The sequence below is a fragment of the Quercus lobata genome, chromosome 10 (assembly GCF_001633185.2).
Source record: "Quercus lobata isolate SW786 chromosome 10, ValleyOak3.0 Primary Assembly, whole genome shotgun sequence".
NCBI classification, from domain to species: Eukaryota; Viridiplantae; Streptophyta; class Magnoliopsida; order Fagales; family Fagaceae; genus Quercus; species Quercus lobata.
Window position 1 is genome coordinate 58,768,101 of NC_044913.1, and position 22,801 is coordinate 58,790,901.

Genomic DNA, 22,801 nt, shown 5'->3' on the forward strand with positions numbered 1-22,801 from the left:
GGAACAAACTTAGTGGAATAGGGAGCGGACACACAGATGCTATCAACATAACCTAAACCAGTTTTGTCAAAAGATGACTTTTGAACACTCAGCATTTGATCAAGTTTAGAACTAGCAGATCTAGTAACAGATAAATCAAGTTCCAAAGATTTAACTTTGTCAAGCAAAAGCATGTTTTCAGTTTTCACATTGTTCAAAAGATCATTAGCATCAAACAATTTAACAAGCAAATTTTTCTTTTCAAGTTCAAGAGATTCAATTTTCTTTAGGCCAAGTTCAACATTCATAGCATCCTTTGCAGCAACTTTGCAAAGTTTATTATAGGCCTCTTGAAGATCTGCATCTTCAGAGAGTTCCCCATCAGAAGGGTTCTCTTCAATAGATATGCTCTCATCAACTACAGCAGTAGCAGTGAAAGCAATGAAGTTTCCATCCTCATCACAATCAGAATCATGATCAGAAACTTCACCATCACTAAGGGTTACAGCCATAGCCTTACCCATAGACTTCAAATAGGTTGGACATTCAGATTTCAAGTGTCCATACCCTTAACATCCAAAACATTGAGAGCCCAAAGAATTATTGGAAGTTTGACCTACTCTTTCTCTAGGTTTATCATTGTTACTAACCTTAGTGGGATCATGCTTCCTAAAATTTCTAGGTTCAGCAGTGTTTGTGCCTCTTGCCTTTCTATTGTTATTCCTAAGAAAGTTTCTAAAGTTCTTGGCAAGATAGGCAATCTCTGCAGCAGAGAGCTCATCATCAAATCCACCACTATCAACGTCATCAACTGACTTAAGAGCCATTGATTTGGATTTGGTAGTTTTGGGTAGATCCAACTCATAGGATTGAAGAGATCCTACAAGCTCATCAACAGGGATGGAGTCCACATCCTTGCTTTCAGTAATGGCAGTCACCTTTGGTCTAAAGTCTTCAGTCAAAGATCTAAGAATCTTCCTAACAATTTTAGGTTGATCATAGATTTCACCCAAGTTAAAAGCAGAATTAACAATATCATTCAGTTTTGCATAGAATTCATCAAACGATTCATCATCAGACATCCTAATGCATTCAAATTTAGAAGTCAATTGCTGCAATTTATTTATTTTGACAGCCTTTGTGCCTTCATGCATAGTTTGGAGGATAATCCAAGCAGTATGAGCGATCTCAACATTCAAGATTCTCTTAAATTCCTCCATAGAAACAGCATTAAAAATCGCATTCATAGCCTTGCTATTAAATGAAGCTGCTTCTTTCTGAGAAGTTTGCCACTCACTAACAGGAGTAGTGGGTTTCTCCCATCCGTATTCAACGGAATTCCACACCCTCTCATCAATGGATTTCAGGAAAGCCTTACTTTCCAGTAAGCATAATTATTTCCATCAAAGTGAGGAGGAATAACTAGAGAGTGTCCATTTTCCATGACAACAGGGGTCAAGGATCAGCTCAAAGATCAAAGGATCAAAAACAAAAGAGCTACCTACTCTGATACCACTTGACAGTTTTTAGACCCCTTAAACAATTTATTAAACCTAGGTAATTAGCCAAGTTGTTAATTAGTCCAATTAAGCAAGTCTAGGTTATCACAATAATAAAGATCAAATCAAGTAAAGTAGCGGAAAATAATTAACACAAGATATGATCACCCAAGAAACCAAACCGGTAAAAACCTGGGAGGATTTGACCTAACTATCCTCAAGGTAAACTTGAATCCACTATCAGAAAGAATCAAAATTCATACAAAAGGACTTATAAGCACCCCCGCTTGACTTCCTAATGCTACCAACCAGTAGAACTTACTGACACGACCACGTGCAAGCTCCGAATCCATGAACTCCTTTCTTGGATTCCCACCAGCTACAAGCACCCCCGCTTGTGTATTCTTTAAGCTTTAATGGCAGCAACTGTTTTGATCATCAAGGTGTAGAGAATATCTCTTCCTTGAAAACCCTAAGTTTGTGTAAAGGAAAGCTCCTCTAGATCTCACAAAAGATTTACACAAACTGCAATATGAGCAACACTAAAATGTGGCTAGGGTTTGCCTTTTATACTTAGGACAAATAAGAAACCCTAAAAACGTTCTAAAACAACTAGGGCTGAGTTGGAAAATTCTGCAGAAAAGCAATCTGCCCGAGCTTTGATCGGTCGAGCCTAAGCTTCGATCGATCGAGCCAGGCCGAAAGCCACAGTGCTTTCTGCTTTACACTCGATTCCAACTTTACATTGACATACAACTTTGAGCTAACTTTAAATACTTCTAAACACATTGTTTTGATCATGGTTTGCCAACAATACAAATTAGAATTCTAAATACACAAAGTCCTAAACTTTAGAACCTAACAAGTATTTATACTGGGATGAGAATGGAATGTGAAGAGTCGGGTTTTTCAAAATAGGGTTGTCTCGCGGCTTGGCCTTGCTGCTTGACTGAGTCACGAGATCTAGTCGTGAGATAACTGTACGGCCAGTTGTCCTATTTTATCCTGTAGTGCTCCAGCTAGTATGACGTTTTAACTTCTGGCATGCCAGGCACGTGTGCTACTTCTAGCGGCTTGCAGCCGCGAGTTACCCGCGAGATCTAATCATGAGTCTCTGTTTTTCTTGCACACTTTTGAGCATTTCATAACACTATCTCACTCACTACCCTTACAAAAATTCCACCTAAATACAGGGTTACTAATTGTTGAAATACAAGCAAGTTTGGCAAGGAATAAAGCCAACAATATGGTTGATTAAATTCAACCTTACACATGTCAAGAGTTGAAGTGGTTAACCCTCTCAACAACTTGAGCAGCTGCAAGCCTAGCAATAGGAACCCTGTTGATAAATTTTAAATCCGGATTCTGTTCCAAATTCAAATCACAAAAGTAGCATAGGAAATTTCAAAGTGCCAAGACAGACCAATTTTCATTTGGGGTTGTCATTAATTGTCCAACAACAACTTCTTCTTTTTTCGAATTTTCATTTTTGTAAATCAAAAATTTGAAATTATTCACAAATATATTTTTATATTGATGACTAAATGAGTACAATTCTTTATATTTAGATTGCAATACCAACTATTCAATCTCTTTGCTAAAATATTTGGTTCAAGAATTGTGCCAATGAAATCTTGATTCCAAACAAAAAATGTTCTCCACTTTGAATGGAAAGCAAACTGAAAGAGTTGGCTAAACTCTTTTTTCTTTATTCTTTTTTTATCATTATTCAAATGAATCGAAGAGTTATTGCTTACATTAACTCCAAAAGCATACAAGTTTTGCCACAAACTCCTTTATATTTTTATCAGAACTTCCACTTTCATCCACTGCCTCTTTAGCTAATTCTTTCCATTTTACTGAATTCTTTTTCATCTCTTTCCCTCTTTCTACTTCTATTACTTCCTTTATAGACAGCTCTATTTCTTCTTTGGTAGCAATGCCTCTTTCATCCAATTTAACTCTGAACCCTACCTTCCACACATCCATAATAAACTTTGCATTGGTTGTTTGATCCGTCCATTGTGGCATTGCAACCAATGGCACCCCCAAGCTCAATGCCTCAAGAGTCGAGTTCCTTCCACAATGAGTCATGAAGCACCCAATGGCCTTATGAGCCAATACTTCTAACTGAGGGCACCAGCCCACAACCAGTCCTCTCTTCGCTGTTTCCTGTAAAAAATTAGTCAGAAGCCTTTTTTGTTCGGTTTCTCTAACAACCCACAAGAAGTAGCAATTGCTCTTCTTTAGGCCCCATGTTAACTTATACATCTGCTCTTCACCAAAGGATGCCAAGCTTCAAAATGATGTGTAAACAACTGAGTTTCCTTTGTGTCTAAGCACTTTATGCAAGCATCCACATTAGGCTTGAATAGGTGAAGACCATACTCTTTGTCATCCTCCAGCCGCTTGTCTAAGTACATCGATGGAATAGCTAGTCCAATTGTCTTAACAGGCCATTGTTGGCTTGCCATCCAGTTCACAACCTAATGAAATTTTGAAACATATGAACATAATAATTATTATTACAGCAAAAACAATGTTCAATGATTGAAAAATATATACTTTTGAAACATATGTAGCATAATAATAATTATTAGAACCAAAAAAAAAAAAATCAATGATTGAAAAAAGAAGACCAAACAGAAGATAACAACAATAACAATAACAAAAAACCTTTAAAACCAAATAGAGGAAACAAGTTGGGCCTCGGTTATTTACTTGGAAACATGTTGATTGTTGGGTCTTATATGAAGTCGGTTGTGCTGAGAATTTTGGGGTTAGTAGGCCTTCTACAAGTTCTCATTGCAAAACACTAGTGCATGCATGTAACACAATAGACTTCTTTGTAGTAAGTGATATATATAGTTTTAGGAAAAATGCACACACCCTTGAACTTTAAGGTATTGATCATTACACTCCCTGAACTTTTATTTTGGCCAGTTCACCCACTAAAGTTCACACATGTACCAAATCACAACCTCTATTATTTTGCTGTTAAAATGCTAGCGGAATATATGAATTAAGTGTTGATTATATTATAGATTACGAATAAATTTGATTCAATTAATGTTAAACTGCTAATACTTAGTAATACTTGAACTTAGTTTAAAATATTTTTGATTTTTAATTCTAGTTGAACCATAACCAACCTGACCTGTTCAAGACAATCCATGGTTAGTAAACAATAGCTTTTGAACTTTTATTTTCAAAAAAACAAACGGTATTATTTTAATATGAAATTCCTAAATTTTAATGTGATTTGGGATCGGTTTAGGATATAAAATAGTTTACACATCCCTTAGTCATCATTAAAATGGTCATATTTGGTTAATTGTTTCCCATTGCTTAATGTGGTGATTTTGAAAGGAGAGAAATAGTAGGTGTTTTGAAGATAACGAGAGATCCATATTAGACCTCAAGTTATTTTCCTTTCAAACTTTATTGGATTGGTTGGCTGGTACGCGGAACCAATCATTTTTTTTCTTTTCTTGATTTCCTTTATTCTTGTAACTTTTGTACTTGAATTGTTGACCCCTTTTACACTCCTTGTGTACTAGGGTGTTTCATTTTTGATATCAATAAAACTTATTACTTATAAAAAATAAAAAAATAAAAGTTTACACAACCCCATCTTGACCGGTAGCTATCACTAAACTATATTCTTTCAACAGAGTAGGCGTACAAATTAAAAGAACAATGCATCTAGTCCCCCAAAACAAAAGCAACTATGCAAGTGGTTGTAAATTTGACCATACAACTTCTCTAAGGTATATAGATAGGTGAAAATTAGTATTATTTTTTTTCCATCTAAGAATTTGGTTCAAATTGCTTTGCACGCAAATAAGTTAGAGGTATTTCATATATCATATATAGCAAATATATGTATCATTTTCTCCCTCTCTCTTTTTTTCATGTAAACCCTGCAATCATGTGGAATTCAAATGCTGTGTGAGGTGGATGAAATGTAAGAGATAATTATTATTGTTGTTAAGTTCTAAAGTTTAGGATTCTATGTATTTAGAACTCTAATTTGTATTGTTGGCAAACCATGATCAAAACAATGTGTTTAGAAGTGTTTAAAGCTAGCTCAAAGTTGTATGTCAATGTAAAGTTGGAATCGAGTTTAAAGCAGGAACCACTATGGCTTTCGGCCTGGCTCGATCGATCAAAGCTTAGGCTCGACCGATCGAAACTCGGGCAGATTGCTTTTCTGCAGATTCGTCCAACTCAGCCCTATTTGTTTTAAAATGTTTTTAGGGTTTCTTATTTGTCCTAAGTATAAAAGGCAAACTCTAGCCACATTTTAGTGTTGCTCATATTGCGGTTTGTGTAAATCTCTTGTGAGATCTAGAGGAGTTTTCCTTTACACAAACTTAGGGTTTTCAAGGAGAAGATATTTTCTACACCTTGATGATCAATTCAGTTGCTGTCATTAAAGCTTAAAGAATACACAAGCGGGTGTGCTTGTAGTTGGTGGAAATCCAAAAAAGAAGGAGACCGTGGATTCGGAGCTTGCACGTGGTCGTGTCAGTAAGTTCTACTGGTTGATAGCATTAGGAAGTTAAGTGGGGGTGCTTGTAAATCCTTTTGTATGAACTTCGATTCTTTCAAGATAGTGGATTCAAGTTTACCTTGAGGATAGCTAGGTGATCATATCTTGTGTTATTTATTTTCCACTGTTTTGCATGATTTGATCTTTATTATTGTGATAACCTAGACTTGTTTAATTGGACTAAGTAACAACTTGGCTAATTAACTAGGTTAATCCAATTATGTTTTAAGGGGTCTAAAAACTGACAAGTGGTATCAGAGCCAGTAGCTCTTTTGTTGTTGATCCTTTGATCACTGAGTTGATCCTTGACCCCTAGTGTCATGGAGCACGGACACTCTCTAGTTATTCCTCCTCACTTTGATGGAAATAATTATACTTACTAGAAAGTAAGGATGAAAGCTTTCCTGAAATCCATTGATGAGAGGGTGTGGAATTTCGTTGAATACGGATGGGAGAAGCCCACTACTCCTGTTAGTGAGTGGGAAACTTCTCAAAAAGAAGCAACTTTGTTTAATAGCAAGGTTATGAATGCAATTTTTAACGCTGTTTCTATGGAGGAATTTAAGAGAATCTCGAATGTTGAGATCGCTCATACTGCTTGGAATATCCTTCAGACTATGCATGAAGGCATAAAGGCTGTCAAAATAAATAAATTGCAGCAATTGACTTCTAAATTTGAAAGCATTAGGATGTCTGATGATGAATCTTTTGATGAATTTTATGCTTAACTGAATGATATTGTTAATTCTGCTTTTAACTTGGGTGAAATCTATGATCAACCTAAAATTGTTAAGAAGATTTTTAGATCTTTGATTGAAGATTTTGGACCCAAGGTGACTGCCATTACTAAAAGCAAGGATGTGGACTCCATCCCTGTTGATGAGCTTGTAGGATCTTTTCAATCCTATGAGTTGGATCTACCAAAAACTACCAAATCCAAATCAATGGCTCTTAAGTCAGTTGATGATGTTGACAGTGGTGGATTTGATGATGAGCTCTCTGCTACAGAGATTGCCTATCTTGCCAAGAACTTTAGAAACTTTCTCAGGAATAGCAATAGAAAGGCAAGAGGCACAAACACTGCTAAGCCTAGAAATTTTAGGAAGCATGATCCCACTAAAGTTAACAACAATGATAAGCCTAGAGAAAGAGTAGGTCAAGCTTCTAATAATTCCTTGGGCTCTCAGTGTTTTGGGTGTTAAGGGTATGGACACATGAAATCTGAATGTCCAACCTATTTGAAATCTAAGGGTAAGGTTATGACTGTAACCCTTAGTGATGGTGAAGTTTCTGATCATGAGTCTGATTATGATGAGGATGGAAACTTCATTGCTTTCACTGCTACTGCTGTAGTTGATGAGAGCATATCTGTTGAAAAGAACCCTTCTGATGGGGAACTCTCTGAAGATGCAGATTTTCAAGAGGCCTATAACAAGCTTTGCAAAGTTGCTGCAAAGGATGCTATGAATGTTGAACTTGGCCTGAAGAAAATTGAATCTCTTGAGCTTGAAAAGAAAAATTTGCTTGTTAAATTATTTGATGCTAATGATCTTTTGAACAATGTGAAAACTGAAAACTTGCTTTTGCTTGATAAAGTTAAATCTTTGGAACTTGATTTATCTGTTGCTAGATCCGCTAGTTCTAAACTTGATCAAATGTTGAGTGTTCAAAAGTTGTTTTCTGACAAAACTGGTTTAGGTTATGTTGATAGCATCTATGTGTCCGCTCCCCATTCCACTAAGTTTGTTCCTTCATCTTCTTCTTCTGAACCTTCAGTGAGTGAGATAGTGAGTGAGACTGTCAAACCCTCTATAAGTGAGATTGCTAAACCCTTAGAAGGTTCATCATCTAGGAAGATTAGGGTTGATCTGAAAGAATCTAAGCCTAAGAAGCCTACCCTATCTAAGGACAAGACAAATGATAAACCCGCATGGGTTTGTCACTTTTGTGGAAAGACTGGACACATCCGTCCAAACTGCTACAAGCTGCAAGCTGCAAAGAGAGCAAACAAACCAAAAGTACCTGTGCCTCAAGCACTTGATCCTATGGTACTTATTGGTGATTTTGTAAAGACTTTAAACCTTTATTCCAATCCTGGAGTTGGTAATCATTCTCAAGTGAATAAAAACTCTAATGCTCGTGGTACATCTAAAAAGTTTTGGATGCAAAAGACTCGATCTAACTGAGTCTTTTTGACATGGTCCTTGTGCTTCTTTGTTCTACCCTTTGTGACCTTTGTTCTTTGTTTTTTTTTTTTTTTTTTTTTTTTTTTTTTTTTTTTCTCTAGGATTTGCATAGCATAACATTCATGCATTTCATTCTAGGTGTTTTTTTTTATGTTAATTAAAAAAATAAAAAAATAAAAAAAGCACATTTTGTTTTGCACTATTCTTCTTGGTTTTTGAAAACAAGGTTGGTCAATTTATTTTCACATAACATGTCTTTTGTACCTTATTTAGCTTTAATGAGCTTATTTATTGCACTCTACTAGTTGAAGATTTGTAGTGCATGTTGTGTGGGAAAGATGTGTATGGTTTTTGATTACTATATCTTAATCTTGAAGTCACATGTTTTTTAAATGTTGGACTTGAACTTTTAGAGAAAGGCATAAATAACCATCTCACCACTGTTCACTAGCCAATCATGAATACCTTAGTGCATATCATAAGATTTTGTGCTCGAGAAAGTGTAGCACATGCACAAAAAGATCATAAGATGAAGCCTCGGTTAAAGTGCTTAATTCTTAAAATCAAATTGGTGTGTATTATTAGGCTTGATGCCAAACTCACATAACTTAAAATTGGAATGTATATTATGAGGCATAAATACAAGAAACTTACATGATTGCAAGCTTATGAGAGTTATATGATGTAACTCTTTAGGTGATAGTCTCTTTTAAATTCTTTGTGATGAATTTTGTAGACTTTGTGATTGATTGCTATTCACATATCACCTCACATGTATCTCAAGTTTTTGCTAGTTGCACACATTACACAAGTTATTCTTTATTAAACTTCGTACATGTTATTGTGTGTGTTTATGGTCTGACCAACCACATTTTTGCAATTACTTTAAATTATGTGCAAACTAAATTTGTTGCTTGAAAAATTTGGGGAGAATGCAAAATTTTGTTTTTGGGAATTTTGGGCTTAAAATTCTTGATTTGAAAAACATACAATCTCATACTCATGCATTTTTGTTCTTAAAATTAAATGTTTTGAGTCAAATCATCTCGTTTTTTCAAAACTTGTGTTTTTTTCAAAAATATGGTGAGCCTCTGCCTGATTCGATCGATCCAGTTTGTTTTTTGACCGATCGAAATTTTTTAAATTTTTAAAATTTGAGAGAGGGAGTCTCTGTCTGTTTCGACCGGTCGAGGCTGATTTTTGACCGATCGAAACTCGTATATCAGGTTTTTTAAAAAGCTGAATTGGACTTTTTCAAAGTCACTATTCAAACTTTTTCAAGCTTTTCTCTCTCTCCACGTGGGCTCAAGGCTCCACCATTCAAGTTTTTGTCGTTTTCCTTCAAATTTTTTGCAAGGTTTTTGTCCTTGGAAGCCGGTAAGTCCATTTTGCCCTTCTTTTTCAAGTTTTGTTCTCTTTTTCATGCATTTTTCATGCATTCTCATGGCTATTTTCGGCATCTTCACACTTATTGGGGTTTTTGATGATTCAAGCCCATTCTTGTGCAATTGATCAATGGGTTTTTATGCCACGATGTTATATTGATGTTCCCTATAGTTTAATTTGATCAATTTTGTGGTTTTTGAAAATTTGAAAATTCTAGGGTTTTGAATTTGATCCAAATTGGGGATTTTGTCAAATTGGCTCAAATTGATGAAATTGGCTTATCCAATTGATGTAATTGGTCATTATTGTTGTTATTATATCATGTGTAATGATCGATTCATCAATTTTTTAAAAATTGATTAAGTGGTTTCTAAAATTTGGGGTTTTTGTGTTAAAACTCTTAATGTTCAAGCCAATTTTGTAATTTGAACCTCTTTTGGACTTAATTCACTGCATTAGAACATGCATCATGCAATTTACACTTGTTCATGCATCATATAGATTTTTGTTCTATATTTTGTTTTTGTGCTAACTTGCAGTCCGCCCTTAGTTTTTGTTTGTGTTTTTTTTTTTTTTTTTTTTTTTTTTTTTTTTTTTTTTGTTCTTTCGCTTTGTGTTTTGATCCTTATCTTAGCACCATGCCTAGGAAAACTAGAGCTCATAAGACCACTTCCACTTCCTCTGAGTCTCCACCTAGGGTTGAGCTGTTTAAGAATGATAAGTGTAGAGAAGCCTATGACTCTTTGAACTGTAAGTGTAAGATCTGGTCTGAGCGAGCAGTTATTTTAGATCAACTTGATCCAGCCATTAGGGCCAAGTTTGAGTCTAGAGGTTGGTTGCCTCTCTTATAGATAGATCATCCACCCCCGACTGCCCTGATTAGAGAGTTCTACTCGAACCTTTCTTGTCACGTCTATGATTCCAACACCCTAGTTCAGAGTTGGATACGAGGTGTAGAGTTCACCATTACCCCTCGGGTAGTGGCTGAGGCTCTTAGGGTGCCGGTTGTTCGAGATGCTGACTATCCCTATGATGAGTCACCCTCTTTAGACGTTGTCATGTCTTATATCACTGGGTCATCTATCTAGTGGGGTACTGATCCTCGAATCACATCCGCTGAGCTTACTGAGACCGCCTATCTCCTCTTTAGGATAGTGTGTCATTCTGTGTGGCCTATCTCTCACTTCCACACCATCCCTTTAGAGCAACGTGTGTTTTTGTACGCTTTTGCTTCTGGAGCATCCATCAGTTTTCCTCACTTGTTCCTTCGTTCTTTGAACGAGGTTCATAGGAGTTCTGCCATAGGGCATGCGTTGATTCATCCTATTTTCATTCATAGGATTCTGCTCTACTTAGGTTTAGATGGTTTTCCGTCGGGTGAGCCTGTTCATGTGATAGCTCCCATAGGTGCCACCTTCCTTCGTCAGAGGGTTTTTCAGTTGAGAGTTGCTCCTCCTCGTTCTAGAGGTGCGTCATCTAGTAGTGTTCCCCCTCCTCCCTCTTCTACAGGTACAGCGGCTACTGAGACTTCTGGTGCTGCTGCTGCTGCTGAGGCTGATGTTCCTCCACCGACTGCTTCGGATGAGTCCGACATTCGTCGCACGTTGGATCATGTCTTGACCGTTCAGGCGACTCAAGGACAACTTTTGGTGGACGTACTTGATGAGATCCGTGCTTTGCGTGCGGAGTTGGCACAGTTTAGACCACCTCCCTTTTGATGATGGATATCTTGTTTGCCCTTTGGCATTCCGTCACAAAAAGGGGGAGTACTTGTAGGTTTTTTGTTTTCAGGGGAAGTTTATTTGTTTTTGGTTGGAGCTTGTGGAGTGTTTAGATTGTATCTAGGTGCTTCACTGTGTACTTAACATTTTTTGGCTCTTACCTTGTTTTTGATGGGATATTCATGTTAGGGGGAGTTTTATGTATTGTTGGTACTTTACTTGTTTCTTGTTTCAAACTACTTATTGATTTATATTTATGAGGTATTCATTGATATATGTCTTTATTTGTGTGTTATTTGAAATCAAGAAATTATTTTGTTTACTTGTATTGTTTCCACACATGCGGTTATGCATTTTGTTTAGTGTTTCAGGAAATATACAGGTTGATTCAATTGAGCTGCTGTCTACACTTGCAATTGATGGATAGTAATTAGGATTGAATTTGGTTATGAGCATTATTTTGTAAAGGGTTTTTTATTTTGTAAACTTTGAGCTTTTAAGTTGTGTTTTGTCACAGATTGCCAAAGGGGGAGATTGTTAGGTTCTAAAGTTTAGGATTCTATGTATTTAGAACTCTAATTTGTATTGTTGGCAAACCATGATCAAAATAGACCTGAAACTTTGTTTTTCATAAATCTCGACGGATGCCCATCTGTCGAGCCATTGTTGAGCCACAGGTTAGAATAGCTCTTCAAGGTTCAACAGATAGCTAGCTGTCAAGCTTTAGTGAACAAAACTTTCTGCAATAAAATCTTAGATAGACTTTCATGGCTTTAACACTTGAACTTGAAACAAGGTTTCTTGAAGCATTAAACAATCCTAGATCTACCCAAATACAAGTAAAGTGTGTTTTGTCAAAGGATTTGCCAATTACATAAAATAGTGACATATCTTCCTAACAAGTAAATCACATATGTCCTAACAACAATAAAATCATATCATATAAATAATGTAGAAAAATAAAGAACACAACGATATAATAATGTAAGAAAACCTAACTAATAAAAAACCTGGAGAGGATTTAACATAGCTATTCTCAAGGTAAAATAGATCCACTATGAAAGAATTAAAGTTTTTACAATAGAACTTAGACCACTAATATCATATTGCTACCTCGAGTAGAAAACTTATTACCACAACCACGTGACAGTGCCAAGTCCATGAACTACTTCTTTCTTTGATCTACTGCAACCACAAGTTCTCCTACTTGTTATTTTGAGACTCCACTCAAAAGTTTCAAATCTTCTTTAAAGTTCTTTATTTAGCAACTGAAGAGATCATCAAGTTCTTGATGCGAATCTTGATCTTAACAACTCTATGGTTTGTGTATAAAGGTAAACAGTTCTAGATCTTACAAAAGATTCAATACACAACACTCAAAAGGCCTTCAAAACGTAACTAGGATTTTTCCTTTTATACTTAGAGTAAAACACAAAACCCTACATGTAAAACGGGCTGGGGCTAAATTGGAATTTCTGCAGAAAAATAAATCTGCATGTGTTTTGATCGATTAAGTCTAATTTTTGATTGATCAAGTTGTGCAAATTTTGTCCAATAATTTCTGCAATCACTCGATTTAATTTCACAATTAAACACACTTTGAGCAAGCCTAAACCTAGACTCTATGTTTTGATCATAGTTTGCCAATATATTACAAATTTAGGTTCTAATACATTAGTTACTAAAGTCTTAGAACCTAACAAACTCCCCATTTGGTAGTTTGTGACAAAACACATTACAAAAAGTAAAATACTCGAAGTAAAAACAACCCATTCAAATTAAAAAGCCCTAAATACAATTCAACCTAAAACACTATCTGTCAGTTGCAAAAGTAGAGAGTAGCCACAACTAAATTGACATGTAAATTCCTAAAACACTCAACAAACACATAAACGCATGTATGGAAAATACAAGTAAAACAATTTAACCCTCTTGATTTCACAAAACATAAAATAAAAGACATACACAATGAATTACCTCATAATATAAATCAATAATAAATGTACCATATGCGAAACAAGAAACAATAAAAGCACATAAACATAAAAGCATAATGTCTCCCCCTAACATATACAACCTAAAAAATAAATAAAAAATACATCAAAGCCAAAAACAAAATACAACAAATGAGCTCCTAGATACTATCTCCAATCTTCCCCTATCTCCATATATATGAACTCCCCCTTTTTGTGACAAATTGCCAAAGGGCAATCATGACTCATCAAAAGGTGGAGCCAGTGCAGTAGAACCTCTAGCATGATGCTAAGTGTTTAAAGGAAAGGAAAACAAAAAAAAATGAAAAGAACCACAGGTAGACTACATTAGAGAGGGTTGGAGCACAAAAATATCAATGAATAACAATCTATATGATGCATGGAATGAATGCACATATGATGCATGCTCTAATGCATTGAAATTTGTTCAATTTTACTTTATGAACCAAAAATTGACTTGAACATAGATTCTTAGTCCAAAAACCCGAAATTTTTAAAAAACTATTTTCAAAAATTAAACCAAATTGATCAATTAACCATTATACTAGTTAGGAAACATCATACAATGAATTAATTTATCAATATCACAAGTCAATTTCATCAAATCAAACCCAATGGAACAAAATCCCCAATTTCACAAAGTTCCAAGCCCTAGAAATTTCAATTGTTCTTAAACTAATAATTTAACCAAATTAATGAATGGGAATCATGTTTACAGCATCTAAGAATAAAAACCCACTGAACAAAATTGATTAAAAACAATTGAAATGAACAAAAATCTCTAAATTGCTATGTTTGAATTTTTCAAAAAAAAAAAAAAAATGCATGAAAATGCATGAAACATGTGATTTAGTTGAAAAAGAAAGGCTATAAAAGACTTACCAATGCTTGAGGACAAAAACCTTGGAGAATTTGCGGAAGAAAATGACAAAAATCCTTACATTGGATCAGTCAAAGAGAGAAAGTGAGAAAAAGTTTGAAAAAGCTTTTGAAATAGTGAAGAACACGAGAGGAGAACTTTTTTATAAAACTTAACTTTCAAATTTCGATCTTTCGAAATTGGGCTTCGATCGATCGAAAAATAGATTCGATTGATCGAGCACCAATCAAGCATCAATTGAGCCAAGCAAATTCAAACCAAATTTTTAATCGCATTTTCGATCGGTTGAAAAACAACCTCAATCGATTGAAACTCTAGAAATTTGAAGATTTTGAAAAACAAAGGAAGTTTTATGTAGAAACCACTCAAACCACTTTATTTCATGAATAAAATGTGTGAGTATGGGTTTAAAAGTTTTCCAAAAACACTTGAATGAACCTAGATCTTCCAAAAACAAGAGTTTCATAATTTTTCCCAAAACTCAAACAATAAACATATTTTGTATCAAAATCAAGGAATATATAATCTTGGATGGCCAAACCAAATTCACACACAATTTCATGAACTGAGTTTAACAAAGAATAAATTGTGTAGTGTGTGTAACTAGTAATAGCATGAGATACATGTAAGGTGATATGTAAATACTAATCAATCACAATTTCTACATTATTCATCGCATAAGTTTGAAAGGAACTATCACCTAAAGAGTTACATCATATAACTCTTACATCTCCTAGAAAACAAACTTGCAATCATGTAATTTTTTTTTTTTTTTTTTTGCCTCAAAATATACACACCATCTTTATTTCATTGTGAAATTGTTTTTTAAGCTAGATAATGTACACACCAATTTTATTTCTTTGTGTCATCTTTTCTATTGCCCAATAATATACACACTAATTTTATTATTAATTTGAGGCTACATCTTATGCTCTTTCTGTGCATGTGCTACACTTTCTCAAGTATAAAATCTTATGATATGCACTAAGATGTTCATAATTGGCTAGTAAACAGTGGTGAAATAATTATTTTTGCCTTTCTCTTTAGGTTATAATCCTATCAATCAAAAGCATGTGACTTCAAAATTAAGATCATGTGATCATAATCTATAAACAACTCCTACAAAACATGCATTACATAGCTAAAACTAGCAAAGTGCAATAACAAAAATCTTATCCAAGTTAAACAAGGTACATAGCATGTTATGTAAAGATAATAGGCCAACCTTGATTTAAAAACCAAGATCTATAATACAAAACATATCCCTCTTTCCTTTTTTTTTTTTTTTTTTTTTTTTTTTTTTTTTTTTTAAATTTAAAAAAAAAAAAAAAAAAAAAAAAAAAAAAAAAACTCATAAAATGCATGAATGTAATACAATCCAAATCCAAAAAACAAAAAGAAAACAAAACACCAAAAGAAGAATAGTCATAAAGAGTATTGACATGAAGCACAAGGACTATGTCAGAAAGACTCAATTAGATTAAGCCTTTTGCATCCAAAACTTCTTAGATGCAACTCTGGCATTGGAGTTATTATTCATATTAGAATGACGTGCAACTCCAAGATTGGTATAAAGGTTCAAAGCCTTTACCAATTCACCAATAACTACCATAGGATCTTGTACTTGAGGCACAAGTACTCTTGGTTTATTTGCTCAGCTTGCAGCTTACAACTTGAAATAGTTTGGGCAAGTATGCCCAGCCTTTCCACAAAAATGACAAACCCATAATGGTCTATCATGCTTATTATCCTTAGGGAGGTTAAGATTCTTAGACTTAGACTCTTTAAGATCAACCCTAATCTTCCTAGGAGGTGGTGTAACTTCTATTGGTTTGACAATTTCACTCTTGTGAGGCTCAAAAGAAGAAACAAAGTTTGTGGAATGAGTTTCAAACATTGAGATGCTATCTACAAAATCTTGTCTAGTTTTGTCTAAGGGAGACTTCTTAACACTCAACATATGATCAAGTTTAGAACTAGTAGGCCTATTTGTTTTTTCTCTAGCAATAGATAATTCTAGTTCTAAGTTCTTTATCTTATTAAGCAACATCATGTTTTCAGTCTTCACCTTAATAATCAAATTATTAGCATCAAGCAATTTTAGCAACAAGTTTTTCTTATCAAGTTCAAGGGAGGCAATCTTCTTTAAACCTAAGTCTACACTCATTACATCCTTTACAGCAACTTTGCATAGCTTATTAAAAGCTTCTTGCAAATCAGAACACTCAAAGAGTCCCCATCAAAAGGGTTCTCTTCAACTACAATATTTTCATCAACTACAGTAGTAGTTGTGAAAGTAATGAAGTTTCCATCTTCATCACTAATAGACTCATAATCGAAAACTTCATCATCACTAAGGGTTACAGTTATAGTTTTACTCCTTAACCTCAAGAATGTAGGACATTCAAATTTCACATGACTATACCCTTGACAACTAAAACATTGTTGACCTAGTGAATTACTAGAGGTTTGGCCAACTTTCTCTTTAGGTTTATCAATATTATTCACTTTAGTGTGTTTATTCCTTTTAAAATTTCTAGGTTCAACATTGTTTTTATCTCTTGCCCTTTTTGTTGTTATTCCTAAGAAAGTTCCTAAAATTCTTGACAAGATATGCAATTTCTATAAAAGAGAGTTTATTATTAAATCCATTCACATTAATATCATCAACTGACTTAAGAGCCATTGATTTGGATTTGTTTGTCTTGGATAGGTTTAAGTTATAGGACTAAAGAGATCCTACAAGTTCATCAACAGGGATAGAATTCACATCCTTACTTACAGTAATAACAATCACTTTGGGTCTAAAATCCTCGATTAAGGATTTAAGAATCTTCCTAACAATCTTAGGTTGGTCATAAATTGGACCCAAATTATAAGTAGCATAAACAATATCATTAAGTTTAGCATAGAAATCATCAAAACATTCATCATCAGACATTCTAATGCTTTCAAATCTAATAGTTAACTGCTACAACTTATTAATCTTAACTGCCTTTGTGCCATCATGTACAGTTTGAAGAATATTCAATGCAATATGAATAACTTCAACATTTGAGAAACAACATTAAAATAGCATTCATGACTTTGCTATTAAAAACGGCTGCCTTTTATTGAGAAGTTGCCTACTCACTTACAGGAGTAATCGGTTTCTCCCATCCATATTCAACGGAGTTCCAAACTCTCTCATTAATAGATTTCAGGAATGCTTTCATCCTTACTTTCTAGTAGGCATAGTTGTTCCTATCAAAGTGAGGTGTGATCACAAGAGAGTGATCGTATTCCATGACAACAAGGGTCAAGGATCAACTCTTAGATCAAAAGATCTAAAAACACAAGAGCTTATCTGCTCTGATACCACTCGCACGTTTTTAAACTCCTTAACACAAGTTGTTTAACCTAGTTATTTAGCCAAGTGATTATTTAGATAAATTATTCGATTCCAGGTTAATACAATAATATCATATCATGTAAATAATGCGGAAAAGTAAAGAACACAACAGTATGATAACCCAAGAAACCTAACCAGTAAAAAAACCTAAGGAGAATTTAACCTAGTTATCCTTAAAACAAATCCACTATGAAAGAATTGAAGTTTTTACAATAGAACCTCGATCACTAATATCCTATTACTACCTTGAGTAGAAAACTTGCTACCATACCACATGACAACTCTCGAGTCCATGGACTACTTCTTTCTTCGATCTACTACAACCACAAGCTCTCCTACTTGTGACTTTGAGACTCCACTCAAAGGTTTCAGAGCTTCTTTAAAGTTCTTTATGTAGCAACTGAATCTTGATCTTGACAACTTTATGTGTGTGTATGAAGGTAAACACCTTTAGATCTCATAAAAGATTCAATATATAACACTCAAAAGGCCTTTGAAACGTAGTTAGGGTTTTTCCTTTTATATTTGAAGTAAAACACAAAACCCTACATGTTAAACAGGCTTAGGCTGAATTGGAATTTCTACAAAAAAATAAATCTGTACGTGTTTCGATCGATTGAGTCTAATTTTTTATCGATTGAGCCTTGCAGATTTTGTTCAATAATTTCTGCAATCACTCGATTCCAATTTCACAATTAAACATACTTTGAGCAAGTCTAAACCTAGATTATATGTTTTGATTAGTGGCAGCGCCATGTGAAGCTTAGGATGTTCTTGGGAACACCCTGACCTTAAAAAAGAAAAAATTTATATATAATAATTAAAATTTTTTATATTTGATCTGTATTAGGAACACCCTCAAAGTATTAAATATATATATATATATATATATTTGCTCTACTTTCAAGCACCCAAAAAAAAAAAAATGTAACAGAACCAAGCCCACAGCAAGCCCAACAGATTCTAGAAGTATCAATCCACGGATTCTCAAAAAAAAAAAAAAAAAAAAAAAAAAAACCCAATATAGAGAAATTCCCAAAATCAAAAACCACTTCTAAATCGGAAATCACTAAAGGCCTGAAGCAAACCTAAAGAGTAAAGATAGAGCAACACGCCAACGCCTTAGAGGAGTCAGAGCAACGCCTTAGCTCGCTCGTCGTTGGAGATTGATCCAGTCTAGAGCACATCATCGTTGTCAGAGATCGCTCGCTCGTTGTTGCTCGCCCCTCATCGGAGATCGCTCGTCACTACCTCAGCGGCCTCAGCCTTCAAGCATCCCTACTCGGCTGCTCTAGTGCTCGGTGCTCCCTCCCTTAAGATATTTCTCTCTCTTTCTCTCTGACTCTCTCTCAGTCTCTCACACTCTCTCTCTTTATCTGAATCCACAAATGAAAACTATGAATTGAAATTAATGAATGAGAGTCTCTCTCTCTTTATCCTTTAAGAGTCTATCTCTCTCTCTTTTGAACTGTGAGTCTGTGATTGGCTGGAGCCTGGCTGAATCTTTACTCTTTAGCTTTATTAATATTTTTCTTTTTGCTTATTTATTTATTTTTTTTTATCTTTTTGAATTTGGCTTTATCTTATCTGTTGATGTTGGTGTTGTGTAACTTGTGTTAGTGAGATATTAATTGTCTTTTAGTGTAATGTGTATTGTGATTTGTGATTGTAAAATTTTCTGATTGGCAGCTGGCTCTTGTTATTAGGGCACCAAGCATGAGGCATTAAGGCTTGTGCTTGTCTGTTGAGTGAGGTGGCGGTAGATGGGCACGTAGGGCTGGACAGCACAATAATTAAAGCAGTGTAATGTGCTGCATATTACACTGCTTTAATTATTGTGCTGCACATTGGATGTGAGGCTGGCTCTTTGTATAATGTGCACATGGCCAGGCTAAACAATATAACCATTTTTTTTTTTTTTGGGAAAAAGCAATATAACAAATTAAAGCAATATAATTAATGACCAATTAATGAAATAACAATATAACAAATTATAGTTTATAAAAGACAAACAAATTAATGAAACAACTAAACAACAATACATTTGGAAAAAATTCTTGGAGCTGCAATTGGGAAAAATTATGTTTCTTAAGGAACACCCTAGTAAAAATTTTTGAAGCCGTCACTAGTTTTGATCATAGTTTGCCAACATATTACAAATTAAAGTTCTAATAAATTAGTTCCTAAACTCTTAGAACCTAACATTACCTACCTTTTATTCCAAGTTATTGAAAGTGTTGCACAAGATTCACTTAATTTGCTTCCCGAAAATTTAAGAATTGATTCAATACAAAATTTAGCAAAGTTGGGTACAAGCCCTTATCACTAAGAAAGGAAGGCAAATCATTGATCCCTAGTGATGGCATTGAGGGCAACGAAATTGAAGACCCCTCTTCTAAGGGTGTGCATGGGTTGGGCTGAGGGGACTTTTTGACCCAACCCATCAGAGTGGGTCAAAAAAAATTCAACCTAACCCAACCCATCACATAAGTCCAACCCAACCTACATGGGTCAGGTTAGGTCAAGTTGAACCCATGGGTTTGACAAATTATTATTATTATTATTATTATTAAATTGAGTAGAAAAAAAATATAAATATTAATATATTAAAAAAACCTAAAAATCAGTATCAATGTAACTCCTTAAAGGCAAACAACACTAATGGGTAAACAACAATAGTAATTTATTAGGATTTGTGTGAACTAATTGGCTTTTATATAGAATAGGAAGAATTGGTTATTTTTAAAAATTTATTAATTATACAATATTATATATATATTAAATTAATATTAGTAGGAGGAACCAAGGAAGTAGTGCTCTATAGCTAGTTTTTTAAAGAATTATTAAATATACAATGTATATTTAAATATATATAAGTGCCCTACAACTGATTTTTTTTTAAAAATTATTAAATATAGAATATAGAATATATTTTAACTATATATTAAATATGGGTGGGTTGGGTCGGGTTTGGCGGGTTTGTAATTTTATGACCCAAACCCGACCTGGCCCGCTATAAAAAAAAAAGTTGTAACCCAACCCAACCCACCAATCCTTAAAAATCGACCCAACTTGATGGGTCGGGTCAAGTTTGGCGAGTCGGTGGGTTTTCTGCGCACCCCTACTTGACATACATGATAATAGATGGTCTTAACCACACAAGACTAAGTGAAAAATGCAACTCCACTTGTATGTGAGGGTGGTCACAGGAATGAATGCTCCATTTATACTTAGCAAAATATATATATATATATATATATAATTAGTTTAAATTAATCTGTTCAGTGACCACCCTAATTTGAAATATATATATATATATATATATATAGTTAAAAAAAATATATTATATACTATATTAACTTATTTTAACCACCCAAATAAAAATGTTAAACAACACAACCTGAGAATCACAAGAATTTAAATTCAACAAAAATAATAGTAATGCTGCATTCACAATATTTTCACAATAAATCTTATGTGGTAAGCTATTACTAATTCTAATTTTGGTTCAATATTGACATATTTTATCCATCAATGACAACTTGTTGCATAAGATTTGTTATGAAATTATTTTGGTCACTATATTATATATTATTCTCGTATCAGCATTTTCAATTTCCACTTTATCTCTTATTAGTCTTTTTTTTTTCTCTCTCTCTCTCTCTTTGGTAGTACAAAAAATTGTAATTGTACATTTTTAGACCCCTTAAACACAAACAGATTAACCTAGTTATTTAGTCAAGTGATTAACTTAGGTAAATTATTCAGATCTAGGTTAACACAAGTAAATCATATCATTGAAACAATGTAGAAAATAAAGAACACAACGATATAATAACCCAAGAAAATTATACGGGTAAAAAACCCGGGAAGGATTTAACCTAACTATCCTTAAGGTAAAACAGATCCACTATAAAAGAATTGAACTTTTATAATAGTGACTTAGACCACTAACATTCTATTGCTACCTCGAATAGAAAACTTACTACCACGATCCCATAATAGCTCTGAGTCCATGGACTACTTCTTTCTTTGATTTACAGTAACCACAATTACTCCCACTTGTGTTTTTCCTTAAGCCCTTTATGCAGCAACTGAAATGATCACCAAGCTGTTGACATCAATCTTGATCTTGATAACCCTAAGTATGTATGAAGGCAAACACCTCTAGATCTCACAAGAGATTCATACAAATAGCATAAACAACAACAACAAAACAACCAAACCAGTAAAAAATTTGGGGAGGATTTAACCTAATTATCCTCAAGGTAAAACAAATCTACTATAAAAGAATTGAAATTTTACAATAGTGACTTAGACCACTAACATCTTATTGCTACCTTAAGTAGAAAATTTACTACCACAACCCAATGGTAACTCTGAGTCCACGGACTACTTCTTTCTTAGATTCACAGCAACCACAAGTACTCCCACTTGTGTTTTTGCTTAAGCTCTTTATGCAGTAACTGAAATGATCAACAAGCTCTCGACATCAATCTTGATCATGATAACTCTAAGTATGTACGAAGGCAAACACCTCTAGATCTCACAAGAAATTCATACACACAACATAAACAACAACAACAAAACGTGGCAAGAGTTTTTCCTTTTATACTTAAGGCAAAACATAAAACCCTACATGCCATATGGGCTTGGACTGAGTTGGAAAATTCTGCAAAAAAACAATTTGCACGAGCTTCGATCGATCGAGTCTAATTTTCGATTGATTAAGCCTTGCAGAAAGTGAACAGTAATTTTCTATAATTACTCAATTCCAACTTCACAATAAACATACTTTGAGCAGCCTAATTCTAAACTCTAAGTTTTGATCATGGTTTGCCAACATTATACATTAAAGTTCTAATACATTTGGATCCTAAATCCTTGAAACCTAACAGTAATATTTCATTTATTTGCATGTTTTTTCTTTTATGACGTTGATATATTCTAGTTGTCTCTTTATTAAATTTTATATAATTTAAGTTTCTTAGTGACCACCCTAAAAAAAATTTCTAGAGCCGCCCCTAAATGCAGCTCCATCAAGTCCAAGTTGCCGAGCTGTCCATAGCCCATGGCAAAACTGAGTCATACGCAAGAATCTTTGGAGGGTATTTGGAGGTATTATGTTTCATTGTTTCTCAATAAGCTTTGTGAGACATTTAGCTTTAAATGCTCGAGATGTGCTTCTATGCCTTCCGAATTTTCAGGTT

The 22,801-nt window shown here is 34.2% G+C and overlaps 1 pseudogene; it reads right to left on the reverse strand.

Annotated features, from left to right (window-relative positions):
• Positions 1-2,753: 2,753 nt before the first annotated feature.
• Positions 2,754-20,035, reverse strand: LOC115965092 (annotated as a pseudogene).
• Positions 20,036-22,801: the final 2,766 nt, after the last annotated feature.